Here is a 17,724-nt window from a genome sequence, read left to right as displayed (position 1 = left end):
CATTTAGAGATTTTTTTATCTTTCTTGGCTTAAGTTTCTCCATCTATTAAGTAGAAGGTAGGAGTGGCAGGAAGAGAAGGGGAACAGCTTACTATATATGCTCTAGATTTTTCATCTAGGCCTCAATTCTGTGTTATATTCAGTAATAAAGATCCAAACCTATAAAAGGAAAACTCACTTCTTGGAAATGTGTACGTGTGTGTGTGTGTAATCTGTCTCCAATACAATTTAAATATAATTCAAGTGAATTTATTAGCTATCTACAGAAGCTTAAATGCATCTAACATATGGGTCTAGGTATATATAATGTACTTTTCTCATTATTAACAGAATATAAAATATGCCCATTTTATTATTCAGGTATCTGAAAGCCCATACATTTTTCCTCTCTCTTAGTAATGTTCTATTATGATTTTCAAAGCACAGACATGACAATAGTACATCAAAGAATATTTCAGCAGCCTCCTTCAAAGAGGAGTTCAAAAATTGTTTTAGCTTCAACCCACCCACTGAAACACCCACAAACGACTTTAAGATTTTGTCACATTATTAACCTTATAAGTTCTGCAAGATGTTACTTCTGTAGTGATATTTGTACAGACCAAAATTTCCTTAATTATTCTTGGTTTAAGAACAATTAAAACACTGGAGATAGTAGAAAGGAGTCTAGCACCCTGGAGCCCTCAGATCCTCATGTTAATCAGTGGCTCACTTCACACATTTTGGTTATTTGGTTCCACTTCTTATCTGACCACCCATAGTTAATCACCTGCTGCAGTGTTATAAACTGATCTCTGTCTTTACCTGCTGTATGTTCCAAGTGTTTTAATATATCACACTTCCTCTCCTTCCCAAGAACCCTTCTTCAACATCCCAAATGATCAATCATTTCTGATATAGGTAAGAAATGTGTCAACACTCTTTTTAAAGAGTTACATTTTCATTGCACTCACTGTGGTCAGAAGAATTCCTCAATATCTAGCATTGAAATTGCCTGCTTCAAAAGCCTCCACTCCTCTTTCCACACATCTGGGGAAATAGAGATAATTGCTGCACGTATGCTGATCTTGTCCTTAGAGCTTTCCACACATCAAGGGCAAGGCCACTTTTTCCTCATTAGTGCAGCAATCACCTGTTCACACATTGTGATTTTAAAGGTTGTGGGAAGATCTTACTGCTTCTCCAACAACATTTTCCCATGCTTGTAATTCCTTTAATTGGGAAAAAAGCCTTTCATATGAGAAAACATAAATGACTGATATGAGATCATTTCCTAAGAAAAGGATTTAAAATTTGAGAGGAACCAGAAAACAGAAGGACACTCAGCAACATGAACCTGAGGAAAGGAAGGATATAAATGAGATGTTTCATAAAAAGGGAATCTTAATTGGGAAGTGGAAATTGAGAAAAAGACTTGATCATCCATTTCTATATTTTGCTTTGTGCAATCCTACGTTTTGCTTTATGTCTGACCATTGACTCCACTGCTGAAAAGTACTATTTAAAAATAATTTAAATAAAGTGTCAAAATCATCATGAGTGCTTGTTGAAAAATTATAGATATTTGACTGTATATGGAAAGAATTTCCACCAGAGATGAACTACAATGCTTTTCAATTTCTTTCAAATGTCTAGAAGATATGAACTATCCGGACAATTTACATGTGTGTCTGCAAGTGACTACTGAAGAGCATTATGCCAAAGGTCCTCAAATTGAAAGAATTTGTCAAATTCCATATTAAATTTCCCATTGCGTTAAGCTTTCATTTAGTATGAATATATATCAAATCATCAGATCTTACGAAAATATATTTGACTAAAAATAATCCCTTCATACAATAAAAAGGAATGTAATATGTAAATATATAATTAAGGCATATTTAAACCTAGCAGCAATTAACTAAATGTTACTACATACTGGTTGAGGCAAATAAATGTTCAGAATTATATCAATAGCATTTCAGTTATGATATATCTTTCAATAGAGAGAGAGCCAAAGTGACTTCACTGGAAGCTGATGAATTGTAAAAGTAGATTAAATAGTTGGAAAGACACTGGATGACTTTGAACATCTAGTATTTAGGGCAGTTAGATATTTACCAAATGGACAACAGAATGAAGAGTGACTGTCAGGTAAGACCTGATATAAATTTGGAAGGTATTTCATTTGAAAAAAAATATTTTAGCAAAAAAGATTGTATAAAAGCATAATCATGGACAAAATTTCTTTTCATGACACTAGACAAATAGCCAAATTCTTTATAGGGTTCTAAAAATTTGTAAATAACAGTCTTTCCAGGTAGGAGCAGAAATCCTAGGGTATTACATGTGAGATTTTACTGTTTCTCAAAAAGTGTATTGTATATCCATAATATATATACCTGACAATATTGAAATTGATTTTATATTGTAATGGTTATTTCAGCTATTAATGTGAAAAAACATTTTAGACATTGTCTAAAGTAGCATTTTGCTCTGTGTGTTTCTAGGATAAAGCAATAATATTTAAATATCTTTTTATATTCAAAACATCTTACATATGTTAAATTAAGCATCAACTGATTTAGGAACCAAGAGCATCCCCAAGAAAACGAAATGCAAAAAAGCAAAATGGCTGTCTGAGGAGGCCTTACAAATAGCTGTGAAAAGAAGGGAAGAGAAAAGCAAAGGAGAAAAGGAAAGATATACCCATTTGAATACAGAGTTCCAAAGAATAGTGAGGAGAGATAAGAAAGACTTCCTCAATGATCAATGGAAAGAAATAGAGGAAAACAATAGGATGGGAAAGACTAGAGATTTCTTCAAGAAAATTAGAGATACCAAGGAAATATTTCATGCAAAGATGGGCTCAATAAAGGACAGAAATAGTAGGGACCTAACAGAAGCAGAAGATATTAAGAAGAGGTGGCAAGAATACTCAGAAGAACTGTACAAAAAAGATCTTCATGACCCAGATATTCACAATGGTGTGGTCACTCACCTAGAGCCAGACATCCTGGAATGTGAAGTCAAGTGGGCCTTAGGAAGTATCACTATGAACAAAGCTAGTGGAGGTGATGGAATTCCAGTTGAGCTAATTCAAATCCTGAAAGATGATGCTGTGAAAGTGCTGCACTCAATATGCCAGCAAATTTGGAAAACTCACCAGTGGCCACAGGACTGGAAAAGGTCAGTTTTCATTCCAATCCTCAAAAAAAAGCAATGCCAAAGAATGCTCAAACTACCACACAATTGCACTCATCTCACATGCTAGTAAAGTAATGCTTAAAATCCTCCAAGCCTGGCTTCAGCAATACATGAACCGTGAACTTCCAGATGTTCAAGCTGGTTTTAGAAAAGGCAGAGGAACCAGAGATCAAATTGCCAGCATCCACCAGATCATTCAAAAAACAAGAGAATTCCAGAAAAACATCTATTACTGCTTTATTGACTATGCCAAAGCCTTTGACTGTGTGGATCACAATAAACTGTGGAAAATGCTGAAAGAGATGGGAATACCAGACCACCTGACCTTCCTCGGCAGAAACCTGTATGCAGGTCAGGAAGCAACAGTTAGAAATGGAGATGGAACAACAGACTGGTTCCAAGTAAGAAAAGGAGTATGTCAAGGCTGTATACTGTCACCCTGCTTATTTAACTTATGTGCAGAGTACATCATGAGAAATGCTGGGCTGGAGGAAGCACAAGCTGGAATCAAGATTGCCAGGAGAAATATCAGTAACCTCAGATATGCAGATGACACAACCCTTATGGCATAAAGTGAAGAACTAAAGAGCCTCTTGATGAAAGTGAAAGAGGAGAGTGAAAAAGTTGGCTTAAAGTTCAACATTCAGAAAACTAAGATCATGGCATCCGGTCTCATCATTTCATGACAAATAGCTGGGGAAACAATGGCTGACTTTATTTTTCTGGGCTCCAAAATCACTGCAGATGGTGATTGCAGCCATGAAATTAAAAGATGCTTACTCCTTGGAAGGAAAGTTATGACCAACCTAGACAGCATATTAAAAGCAGAGACATTACTTTGTGAAACAAGGTCCATCTAATCAAGGCTATGGTTTTTCCAGTGGTCATGTATGGATGTGAGAGTTGGACTATAAAGAAAGCTGAGAGCCGAAGAATTGATGCTTTTGAGCTAATGTGTTGGAGAAGACTCTTGAGAGTCCCTTGGATTGCATGGAGATCCAACCAGTCCATCCTAAAGGAGATCAGTCCTGGGTGTTCATTGGTAGGAATGATGTTGAAGCTGAAACTCTAATACTTTGGCCCCTGATGTGAAGAGCTGACTCATTTGAAAAGACCCTGATGCTGGGCAAAATTGAGGGCAGGAGGAGAAGGGGATGACAGAGAATGATATGGTTGGATGGCATCACCTACTCAATGGACGTGTGTTTGGGTGGACTCTCGGAGCTAGTGATGGACAGGGATGCCTGATGTGCTGCAATTCATGGGGTCGCAAAGAGTCGGACACGACGGAGCGATCCAACTGAACTGAATTAGGTTTTAATCAAGCTGTCTTGATTTATGTGTTTTATTAATCAATTCAATTCCAATAACCATTTATTGAAGCCAAAATCAGAGCAGACCCTGTGTAAGGCAGAGTATTCTTGCATTTAGTTTGAAATAAGGGTAAGGTAATTGCAGACATTGAAAGGAAAACTGAACAGAACTGACAACTTGAGAACCATGACTCAGTACTGTTTCCACTGTCCCTTGAGGTCACTCTGCACCTTTGCCCACACTTTTAAGATTAACCGCTTAACCTTAAAGTATTATTATTATTATTATTTTTGGTAATGTAAGTTTCCATGTTACTCTTTCCACACATCTTACCCTCTCCTCTCATCAGGTCCATAATTCTATTCTCTATGTCTGTTTCTTCATTGTTGCCCTGTAAATAAATTCTTCAGTACCAGGTCTTTTTCTCACTTTTTGATTGGGTTGTTTGTTTTTCTGGCATTGAGTTGTATGAGCTGCTTGTATATTTTGGAAATTAATCCTTTGTCAGTTGTTTCATTTGCTATTATTTTCTCCTATGTTGAGGGTTGTCCTTTCACCTTGCTTATAGTTTCCTTTGCTGTGCAAAACCTTTTAAGTTTAATCAGGTCCCACTTGTTTACTTTTGTTTTTATTTCTGCTACTCTAGGAGGTGGGTCATAGAGGATCTTGCTTTGATTTATGTCATCGAGTATTCTGCCTATTTTTTCCTTTTGTTGCAATGGTGAATGATTTCTTAATTGCTCTTTCTGATTTTTCATTAGTATATAGAAATGCAAGTGATTTCTGTGTATTGATTTTGTATCCTGCAACTTTGTTAAATTCACTGATTATCTCTAGTAACTTTCTGATACTATCTTTAGGGTTTTCTATGTACAGTATCATGTCATCTGCAAACAGTGAGAGCTTTATTTCTTCTTTACTGATGCGGATTCCTTTTATTCTTTTTCTTCTCTGATTGCTGGAGCTAGGACTTCCGGAACTATGTTGCATAAAAGCAGCAAATGTGGACACGCTTGTCTTGTTCCCGATCTTAGGGGGATTGCTTTCAATTTCTCACCATTGAGAATAATGTTTGCTAGAGGTTTATCATATATGGCCTTTACTATGTTGAGGTAGTTTCCTTCTATGCCCATTTTTTGAAGAGTTTTAATCATAAACGGGTGCTGAATTTTGTCAAAGGTTTGTTTTTTTTTTCATCTATTGAGATGATCATATGGTTTATTTTTCAATTTGTTAATATGGTGTATCTCATTGATTGACTTGCATATATTGAAGAATCCTTACATTCCTGGAATAAACCGAACTTGATCATGGTGAATGAGCGTTTTGATATGTTGCTGAATTCTGTTTGTTAAAATTTTGTTGAGGGTTTTTGCATGAATGTTCATCAGTGATATTGGCCTATGCTGCTGCTACTAAGTCGCTTCAGTCGTGTTTGACTCTGTGCAACCCCATAGACGGCAGCCCACCAGGCTCCCCCGTCCCTGGGATTCTCCAGGCAAGAACACTGGAGTGGGTTGCCATTTTCTTCTCCAATGCATGAAAGTGAAATGTGAAAGTGAAGTCGCTCAGTCGTGTCCGACTCCTAGCGACCCCATAGATTGCAGCCTACTAGGCTCCTCTGTCCATGGGATTTTCCAGGCAAGAGTACTGGAGTGGGTTGCCATTGGCCTTTAGTTTTCTTTTTTTCTGTGTTGTTTTTGTCTGGTTTTGGTATCAGGGTGATGGTGGTCTTTTAGAATGAATTTGTAAGTGTTTCTTCCTCTGCAATTTTTTGAAAGAGTTTTAGAAGTATAGGCATTAACTCTTCTCTAAATGTTTCATAGAATTCTCCTATGAAGCCATCTGGTCCTAGGCTTTTGTTTCTTGGGAGATTTTTTATCACAGCTTCAATTTCAGTGCTCGTAATTGGGTTGCTCATAATATGTATTTCTTCTTGATTCATCTTGGAAGATTGAACTTTTCTAAGAATCTGTCCATTTCTTCCAGGTTATCTATTTTATTGCCATATAGTTTTGTTCATAATAGTCTCTTATAATCCTTTGTATTTCTGCATTGTCTGTTGTAACCTCTCCTTTTTCATTTCTAATTTTGTTGATTTGAGTCTTCTCTCTTATTTTCTTGATGAGTCTGGCTAAGGGCTTGTCAATTTTCTTTATGTTCTCAAAGACCAACCATTTAGTTTTATTAATCTTTACTATTGTTTCTTTCATTTCTTTTTCATTTATTTCTGCTCGGATCTTTATGATTTGTCTCCTTCTACTAATTTTGGAGTTTTTTCCTTCTTTTTCCAGTTGCTTTATATGTAAAGTTAGGTTGCCTATTCGATATTTTTCTTGTTTCTTCAGGTAGGATTATATTGCTAGAAACTTCCCTCTTAGAACTGCTTTTGCTGTATGCCATAGGTTTTGAGTCATCGTGTTTTCACTGTCGTTTGTTTCTAGAAATTTTTTGATTTCCCTTTTGATTTCTTCAGTAACCTGCTGGTTATTTAGAAACGTGATGTTTAATCTCCATGTGTTTGTGTTTCTTACAGTTTTTTTCTTGTAATTGATATCTAATCTCATAGCACTGTGGTCAGAGAAGATGCTTGATACAATTTCAATTTTCTTAAATTTACTGAGGTTTGATTTGTGACCCAAGATGTGGTCTATCCTGGAGAATGTTCCATGTGCACTTGAAAAGAAGGTGTATTCCTCTGCATTTGGATGGAATGTCCTAAAGATGTCAATGAGATCCATCTCATCTAATGTATCATTTATGACTTGTGTTTCCTTATTAATGTTCTGTTTTTATGATCTGTCATTGATGTGAGTGGGGTGTTAAAGTCTCCTACTATTATTGTGTTATAGTCTCCTACTATAATAGTGCCTCTTCCTCTTTGTTCCCTGAACTCTGAAATCGTTTTCTCCAGCACTTACTGTGAAAACTTGGTTAAGTTTCTGACGTGAAACTCAGTTGCATGAAGTGTCCCTTGGAGTTTTTATTTCTTGGACTTGTCCACTCTGAGCCTCCATCATTTAGTTACTTACAGTCAAGCTTTTTCACTCTGGGACAAATTCTGGTGGAGTTTCAGCTCATGACTTTCTGCTCTAAGATCAAACTCTGAGCCTTTGAGTGGGAGCAATGACTCCAAGACCCTAGACTACCAGACAACTAACCCTAGGTAGTATCAAATAGTGAGAACTTCACAAAGAAAATGACTTAAATACAAGACAGGGCATCATCCAACAACCAGTAGCACCCTGTGCAGGACGCCTCATCTAAACAACCGAGAAAACAAAAATACAAACCCAATCATCAGCTGAGAGGAGTACCTCACTCAGCTTTGCCCATCAGAGGAAAAACAAACTAACAAAAACTCAGCACAAATCTCACCCTATATGAAGTTCACACAAACCACTGGGTCAACCTTAGGAGGGAAGAAACCAAAAGGAAGAAAGAATTCAGCCTTCTTCAAGGAAAGAATTCAAGAAAGACCTGAAACACAATAACTTAAAAAAAAAAAAAATGAAAAGGCAGAGAAATACTATACAAATGAAGGAGCAAACTAGAAACACAGAAGTCCAAATAAATGAAATCAGAAAATTACCTGAAAAAGAATTCAGAATAATGACAGTAAAGATGATCAAAAACCTTGAAAACAAAATAGAGAAAATGCAAGAATCAATTAATGTAGCCTTAGAAGAATTAAAGAATAAGCATACAAAGACAAACAACACAATTACTGAAATTAAAAATACTCTAGAAGGAATCAATAGCAGAATATCTGAAGCAGAAGAACGAATCAGTGAGCTAGAAGATAAAATGATGGAAATAAACTCTGAAGATCTGAATAAAGTAAAAAGAATGAAAAGAGCTGAGGACAGTCTCAGAGACCTCTGGGACCATATCAAAAGCATCAACATTCAAATTATAGGGGTCCCAGAAGAAGAAGAGGAAAAGAAAATGTATGAGAACATTTTTAAAGAGATTATAGTTGAAAATTTCCCCAACATGGTAAAGGAAATAGCCAATCAAATCCAAGAGGCACAAAGAGTTCCATACAGAATAAACCCAATGAGAAACACAGCAAGACATACTAATCAAACTAACAAAGATTAAACACAAAGAAAGAATATTAAAAGCAGCAAGGGAGAAGCAACAAGTAACATACAAGGGAAACCCCATATGCTTAACAGCTGATCTTTCAGGAGAAACCCTGCAGGACAGAAGGGAATGGCAGGATATATTTAAAGTACTGAAAGGGAAAAATCCACAACCAAGATTACTGTACCCAGCAAGGATCTCATTCAAAATTGATGGAGAAATAAAAAAGATTTTCAGACAAGCAAAATTAAGAGAATTCAGTAAAATCAAACCATCTTTACAACAAATATTAAATGTACTTATATAGTCAAGAAATACAAGAGGAGAAAAAAGATCTACAGAATCAACCCCAAACAACTAGAAAATGGCAATAGTAACATATATATATATATATATATATATATATATATATCGATAATTACTTTAAATGCAAATGGATTAAATGCTCCAACCAAAAGACACAGACTGGCTGAATGGATACAAAAACAAGACCCATATATATGCTGTCTACAAGAAACCCACTTCAGACCTCAAGACACATATAGACTGAAAGTGAGAGGATGGAAACATATTCCATGCAAATGGGAAGCAAAAGAAAACTGTAGTAGCAATCCCCACATCATACAAAATAGACCTTAAAGTAAAGATGATTACAAGAGATAAGGCAGGACACTGCATAATGATCAAGGGATCATTAAGTTTTAATATAGTAAATCTTCCTTAAATTATCCTAAATTGATTGTTATCCAACTCTACTGGGCACTCTGAGTCAATTCCCCAAAACACATAAACTATTTAGAGGACTGTTCCTCAATACCTTATAAAATTTCCATTTCTGCACCAAAATACCAAAGAAGGAAAATATTTCCAGTAGTTTAGAAAGCCTCAAATCCAATCATAAAAGATTCCTGGTGAAGGGAAGGAAAACAGTCAATATCCAGTCATTAGAATGATGATATATCAAAAGTTATCATAATAAATACATATTTAATATAAAATAACATTTCAATAAAATATCCACATAAATGTATAGCAAGTTACAGTGGGACTTTATAAACTATATGTGCTTGTTAGTTTGGATATGATTTTTTTTAAGGGAATAAAATGAGTTATATTAGGCAATGAATGTCTTTGTGATAGAAAGTTCAGAAATGATGAATATTTGCTAGTCTGCCTTCTCATAACAACAACTTATCTTTAATTAAATTTAAAATATTAATGATATATAACATGTTCAAGGCTTAGTAGTAAATCTTTACTGAGCATATTGAGATGCTAAATTTTATTGTAGCAAAAATATATCACTTTATATGTTGTTGTTGTTCAGTCACAAAGTCAGGTCTGACTCTTTGTGACCCCATTGACTACAGCACGCCAGGCTTCCTTGTCCATCACTATTGAGTCGGTGATGCCATCCAACCATCCAACCAACCATGGCATTACTATATATAAATGTATCTTTATTTAAATACATAGAGCCTAAAACAAATTCATTGAACTTGAATCAATATTTTGCAGATGATATAACTTAAAATAATTAAGATAATTTAGCTCTATCATGGCAGAACTTTGACAAGAACTCTAGTTTTCTAACTCCCAATTCTGTTCTTCTATTAACAGATCTCCTCTTATGATGGTACCATTCTAAATGTGTACACATTTAATATATTCACAATTAAGAAAAACACTTCTATTGTGTTTTTTCCTTTTACTGATGTATTTTTTCTTATTGTGTTCCACTCTAAGAAGAAATAGTAACAGGTTAGTTGGCCAACTGGCTATTGTTAAACTCTAACAATCATATTTAGCTGGCTTTTAGATGGACTGTTGCTAGAAATATATGAACAACCATGACTATCCTTATAAAACCCTTTGGCAACTTTTACAAATACAACTTCAGTTTACTAAACTACTTCCAGGGAAGTAAATAAAAGATAGACACATGCATTTCCCTTGCTATTTGCTAGGACAACCAGACAACCTCTCTAATATGGCATCTGACACACTTCTTCCACTATATTAATTCTGCCTTTTCAACATAATTTCTCACCCTACACTATCCCTCAAAAAGCCCTCAGAAATATACTTCAGCATGTAAGAAAGGGTTTCATTTTTCCATCTTTACTCATCCTCTTTCTTCAGAAATATTAGTTTGTCAACATTATTTTGGTTAAAATAAAAATTTCCTTCAAGCTCAATACAAATATTTCTTTCATGTAAGTGTACTTTCTGATCACCTTAATCAAGAGTAATTTCTTTCTTTTATTTGTTTTTATTGTTTCTCTGTTGTAATAATCACATGCATTTTTTGCATTTCTATGTATACAGTTAATTGGTTGATATCTGACCTAATTTACACATACTTTCAAAAATGTGAAGATCATTAAGATGAAAGAACTGTGCACTCAAGTGAAGATGGAAAATAAAAATGAAAATATAAATTGGGAAACAAAAGTGGTAGAACTTGAATGTCAAGATAAGTGACATGTCCTCACTTTAGTAAACACTAGAGTGATGAAAACCAAATTTATCTTTATTTTTGAATCAGAAAAATATTTTTAAACTAAAAATTAGGAAAACAGACCATTTCATACAATGAACCATTTTGGATCCCACATGTTGTTTTTGATCATGGTTGGCCCATAGTGACTCAAATTGCAATGCTGAATTTAATATATAGACACATGTACTGTTTATAAAGCAGTTCACTAGACAGGACTGCTGAATCAAAAATAATGACATTTCATGAATCTGAACATTTGCTATTTAACAATTTAATTGCTATATTTTTCTAACAATAAGAGCACATTTCCAACTATGCCTAAAATGATCTTGAGATTCTGATATGAATATTTTCTCATTCCCTCTGCCAGGATCTATTGTAGTCATCACTTCTTTTCACTGGAAGAAAATGTTTTTAGACTATTCATCAAAAATACCATAACATCACATTAATCATACTTGGCAAAACCTAAAACACAAGTCACTTATAAGCATTGATTTTTCCAAACATCTCTATGAACTAGTATAATATTTTGCAGGTTTTGCAGATTGTATTTGAGTTCTAGTCTTTGACACTCAACATGTGTATCTGGATCACTGCACCCAATATTGCATCACAAATATTTGAGCATAACTTAGTAGCTATATCCCAGATATAGCTCACTGACATTTCTATAATGTAAAAGGGTGACATCTGCTTGCTTTCTTATTCATTTTCACAAGAACATCCTACTTCTATTTTTCATAAACCATCAATACATATTCTAAAATAAGATACATCCTTCAGATGTAAACCCGAGTTCAGAGACTGAAAAATCTGCTTCCACACCTGTATCTTTTGGCAGAAAGATGCTTCATTTGGGTAGAAAAAAAGATAGAGTGGGTGCCAGGAACAGTCATATAGTCTGCTTTGGCAGCATTTGTACGCCACCGTATTTTTATTTTTAATCTCTAGGGATAATTCACTGAGAAAAAAATCGTTTAATGTGTTGCTGAAATATGTATTATGTTGACAGCCAAACTGAAAACTCACTGTTTTTTTTAAATGTTTAAAAAGACATACCTACTTTAATATGTTATGGCATGTTAAACTATGAACATGGAAACATATACTACAAATTCATATTAAATTATTTTTCACATTATTGTCAGCTATAATCAGTACGAGATCCCCAAATACTATCTGCAATGATTATTGAGGTATGTGGAATAGATTCAGTTTAAGGGGAAAAATATAATTGAATGTATTTGAAGAGGTTTCAGACTCTCATCTATGTTTATATACATTTTCAATTAGTATTTCTGGTTATAAAACTCAGATGTAAAGGAAAGGGATGTACTAAAAAATCTATTGCTCCTTCTTCCCTCTTTTCTTCTCTCCTTCCTACTCCTTCCTTTCCTTTGTTTCAAATTTTATTGAGTACTTTCTATATATCAGAAGCATACTCAGTTCAGAAGTTTCAAGATAAAATAAGACGAATGACTGAATACAGGAAATTGATACTATTAAGGCAGGCTTAAAAAGGGTGTGATAAAGCAGAGTTAAGGTGATTATTTTCATCCAGTTTATAACACTTGCTCTGCTTTGGCCACTAGAGTCTCCACATTAAATAGTACTCAAGGTTCCCCAATGTCATGACTTTATATAAGTATGGGTGCATTTGGTGATAATTTAATCTTTCCCCATGGATTTTTTTTTAACCTTTTGTCTCATATAACCCATAGGATTTATACATTAAGGGTCTCTTTTTTATAACTTAAATGCATGAGATATCAGTCAAAGCTCTGCCTTTTTGTCAAGATTTTGAGGACTGTCACCCCCATCACAAACTTCCGCAGGGATTTTAGTGGTCAGTGGAACACCAGGAATCAAGAACAAAGTAGTAAGTTGACTGAATAAGATCTCCAAGGAATAGCATTTCTCAATTATTATCATATGTTATATATGACTAATAGCTACTGCTTTCCCTCTTTCTTCAGATAATTCCTTCCCAACACTCAACCACAGCTGGTATTCTTCACATGCATGGTGTGAGCTGTTATGTTGATGGAAAAATATTGATAAAAAGGTTTCCAAGGGGAATAAAGATTTAAAAGAGTTGTGGTTTGACAGATTAAATACATAGTATCCCTCTTAAGTTCTGAACTAAGTCAAAAAGATGAAGGCATCAGCTGAAAGAGGACATGGCTGCTTCATCCCTGACAGTGCTGTTGCAGGGCACACCTCATGAGAGCTCCATGTACCAGTCCATTGAAACAGCTCATCAGAAGTGTTGCACTTTTCAGAGAAGGTACATCCACCCAGGTCACCAAGTCACCCTGAGTCAGGATAAATGGGAGAGATTATAAATAGGGATCTCTTTCATATAAACTGCAATTTTCTTCATCCACTTAATAAATGCAGACCAATGGCTGACATTTATGAACAAATTAACTTACTCTACCTTAAACTGGAGGAGTAAGAGGAGAGGGCCAAAGGCAAAAGTAAGTACCTTCTATGTAAAATAGAGAAATTTGAATTACTTGAATAAATCCCCCTGTCGAAACTAGATATATTTCTCTCAAAAAGCACCATATACATAATGCCATGTAGTTTATGATATCATGTTGTGATCTCCAAGAACCAGCAAATTCTTCTAAATTTCTTTGAGCTAGCTTGATTTCAGCCTTCATTTTATTTTTGCAGAAGTCCCTGGGGACATGATTACTGAGGAAGTAACCAAAATATTTAAAATATATTATAGTACAGTAATATGCAGTATCATCATGTTATATATTATAGGAGGTGAAGAAAAGAACAATTTTCTGCCAGCTAGTATGCCTTGCTTTTTGAAATACCATAAATAAACAAATATTAAAGATAATAAAGTGCTCTATTTTTATCATTTTAACTGAAGAGGTCAGTGTACTAATTAGCCACTTAAAAGAGTTTTTCCTACCAAAGACCTAGGGCTTTCCTCAAAAATCAGATCAACATTAACCCTACTGCTTGACAGGGAAAATAAAGGAAGAGAATAATATACAGAAAAGTTCGATTATTTCAGACTCCTAAAGAGAAGAGTCTGAAATCACAGAAACCTCAAAAAAAAAAAAATGTGTCTCTAGAAGATAATATTTTAGGCTTAAGAAAGACAGTATAATGTTTTCTAAATTGTTAGGTACCAGGAGAAGAACCAAGAATCTTATGTAAGTTATCCCTTTTTACTAACAAAATAGTAATGGCAAAATAAGGACCATGATATACAAAGCATATCTAATGAACTCTTTCTGTAGGTTAAGTTTAACTATTTAAGCTCATATTCAAATGCATACACATTTTTTTCTCAAATTTATATTGAAGCTCCACTACAAATCCAGGAAATACAAATTAGTTGAGGTAGAAAAATTTGACTGTGCGGGGCTCCTTGGTTGTTATAGACTGAGTTGTGTCCCCCTGAAATTTATAAGCTGAGGGCCTAACCCCCTGAGGTGCTCTTCAGGATTGACTGTGTTTGGAGACAGGTGCTTCAAAGGGGTGTTTGAAATAAAAGGAGGTGATTAGGGTGAGCCCTAATCCAATCTGACTGATATTCTTATAAGATGATGATGTCAGAACACAAGAGGAAAGACAATATGAGGACACTTTTTTCACTCCCCTTGCTCATTTTCATCGAGAGGTTCTTTAGTTCCTCTTAGCTTTTTGCCATAAGGGTGATGTCATCTGCATATCTGAGGTTATTGATATTTCTCCAGCAATCCTGATTCCAGCTTGTGTTTCATCCACCCCAGCATTTTGCATGATGTACTCTGCACAGAAATTAAATAAACTGGGTGACAATCTACAGCCTTGATGTACACCTTTCCCAATTTGCAACCAGTCCATTGTTTCATGTCTGTTTCAAAATGTTGCTTCTTGACCTGTATACAGGTTTCTCAGGAGGCAAGTGAGGTGGTCTGTTATTCCCATCTCTTTAAGAATTTTCCACAGTTTGTTGTGATCCACACAGTCAAGGGCTCTAGTGTAGCCAATGAAGCAGAAGTAAAATTGTAACTAATTTTAGTTCTTGACTATGACTTAGAGATGGAACAACAGGAAAACCAATAAATTAATCTTAAAGATGTTTATTAAAATTAAATTCTCCCTTAAAGATTAGTATTAATACTTATTAAAATAATTACTTTTGTTAAAATAACAGAAGCATCAAGAAGCTTAACTAATGAACTCACATTTGAAATTACTCCATGAAGCAGGTATTACCCCATTTTCTTTAGCTCACTGTATTTTAATATATACATTTAATATTGAAGTAGTATATTCACATTTCTCGACTTTAGTATGTTTTTACTGTAGCTTCTTCTCTGGTGGCTCAGTTGCAAAGAATCTGCCTGCAGTGCAGGAAACCCAGATTCAATCCCTGGGTTGGGAAGATCCCCTGGAGAAAGAAATGGTAACCAACCCACTCCAGTATTCTTGCCTGGAAAAGCCCATGGATGGAGGAGCCTCCCAGGCTACAATCCATGGAGTTGCAAAAAGTCAGACACCACTGAGTGACTTCACTTCTTCACTGTAGTTTCTATATATCATGTTTGTCTATGTTTAACACTTCATTTAACTCTTTCCCATGTATTCAAATTTTATTAACACAAACCTAACCCTGTGGTATTAAGCAAAACACTGTGATTTCAAGCCTGCTCCCTACTCATTCCAAGACTGACTATGGCATATTCTCTGCTGTAACCCAACCTATTATGAAATCTGAGAGCAGAAACAAAGTCACACCTATTGAATATACTTAAATTGTTAAAGTGTATGCAGTTAAATATAAACTAGCATTGCATACATATAATCTCATAATCTTTTAAATTGAAATAGAAATAACTATTTTTTTATAATACAGGATATCAGAAAGAATGAGGAATTAAATCCATGCTCCCATTACAAAGACAATGCTTTTGGAACAATTTCTTTTAGGTCAATATTGCTTAATATAATCATACTACATTGACAATCTTATACATTGTTTCATTTCAACAATTTTTTCACTGAGGTATGATATTTTTTTCATATACTGCATTTGAGTATGTTCAAGTGTTTGCATTAAAATTCAAATTTTTGGCTAACATTATAGCAAAAACACAGTTCAGGATGTTGGAAGAGTAATCAAAAAGTATCTATGAACATACATTTATTCTGAGTCAACAAGCTTTTTGAGCCTTCAAATCAATTAAGCGATTAAGTTAATTTAGCATTAAGCATCTATATTAGTTCACAAAGAGGACAAAGAGCAGGGAGGAGTGTATGGTACACACTGTCATTAGAAAGACGTATCAGGTCAATCTATCTCTAGGCCTTTGGAGAACTCTTCCTTTTCAGCTGGTGTCTAATGGCCTCAGTTCTTCCATACCCTCAGCCTGATCTGCCCAAGGAGTTTCTTATTCCCTAATATTTTTCACTCCAGTCCATTAAATTCCAACCATATTCTGACAAGACGCAGAGACCAATGTGGCAGTTCACTGATATTCAAAGGTATAGAGAGCTTTTTATACTACTATAGCCCTGAGTGTCATAGACACATCCTACATTCTAGTTGTTCAAGATTACTTCATTTCTACCAGTGCATTTACCTATAGCATAATAATATAATACATAGTCATATAATAAGAGTATGTTTTAAAAAATAAGTAATTTGTTTATAAACTGTGTTGTATCTATTTACAACATTAGGGTAGTTTATATCTGAAGCATACAGCAGGCCATTATTTTTGAGTAAATTAAACCAACAAGAGGGTGAATACTTAAGAATGCTTATTCTTCTGTACAATGAATCATAGCAAACAATTCAAGATAAGACATCTTTTGCATAATTTATAACTTATAGTCCATCCATAGTATTATACAACATCATTTTTATTGTACTTTAAACACACATTAACTAGTGAATAAAGCTATTGGTATGAATTTTTTTAAGAAATGAGACATTGAAAATACTGATGACATTTTTAATCTGGCATGTAACTAATTTAATGTAACTAGTTTTAAAATACCTTTGATTCTAACAAACATTTGATTTTCACTTGTATTTTTAGACCTGAATTAGAATTTAGTGGTATTTTTCCTATATGAATATGTTCCTAAGTATTTGAAAGGAACTTTAGAAATGGGTTTATAGGCATTTCATCTTCTTTTTTACCCGTATACTATATATACATTTGAAAACACAGTGTAAGCCAATATTTGAATAAACTAATACAGACACATGCAATTGAACCAAATATTTTAAATAGTAGCAAAACTGATTAAGTGAATTGACTTTTATCACAGGATATGGAAAAGGAAAAAATACTGTAAAAAATGAGAAACTATGAAATTTATGAGTCTGAAACAACCTAGCTTCTCAAATTCATTTTTTAAAATCTATCACTAATATGTTATGTGAAAGTCACTCAGTTGTGTCCGACACTTTGTGACTCCACGGACTCTACAGTCATGGAATTCTCCAGGCCAGAATACTGGAGTGGGTAGCCCTTCCCTTCTCCACAGGATCTTCCCAACCCAGGGATGGAACCCAGGTCTCCCACACTGCACGTGGATTCTTTACCAGCTGAGCCACAAGGGAAGCCCAAGAACACTGGAGTGGGTAGCCTATGGCTTCT

The 17,724-nt window shown here is 34.7% G+C and overlaps 1 protein-coding gene and 1 long non-coding RNA gene across 4 annotated transcripts in view; both read right to left on the bottom strand.

Moving 5' to 3' along the window:
• Positions 1-17,724, bottom strand: part of LOC145513035 (uncharacterized) — a 266,458-nt gene that overhangs the window by 227,888 nt on the left and 20,846 nt on the right. The window contains exon 2 of one of the 3 annotated variants that reach the window (XR_014059110.1): positions 11,102-13,410. The exons of the other annotated variants lie outside the window; for them this stretch is intronic. The gene's annotated coding sequence lies outside the window, so the exon portion shown is untranslated. Of the gene's footprint in view, positions 1-11,101; positions 13,411-17,724 lie in introns of those variants that run through there. 3 annotated transcript variants of the gene reach the window in all.
• LOC145521375 (uncharacterized) lies at positions 5,251-7,663 on the bottom strand. Its single transcript, XR_014065356.1, has 2 exons — positions 6,152-7,663; positions 5,251-6,007 (listed from the first exon to the last, which is right to left on the bottom strand). It is a non-coding gene; the product is annotated as an uncharacterized LOC145521375 (long non-coding RNA).

The sequence above is a fragment of the Giraffa tippelskirchi genome, chromosome 1 (genome assembly GCF_054371585.1).
Source record: "Giraffa tippelskirchi isolate mGirTip1 chromosome 1, T2T-mGirTip1v1.2.pri, whole genome shotgun sequence".
NCBI lineage: Eukaryota > Metazoa > Chordata > Mammalia > Artiodactyla > Giraffidae > Giraffa > Giraffa tippelskirchi.
The sequence above is the reverse complement of the archived record's forward strand: the minus strand, read 5'-3'. Positions and strand labels throughout refer to the sequence as shown.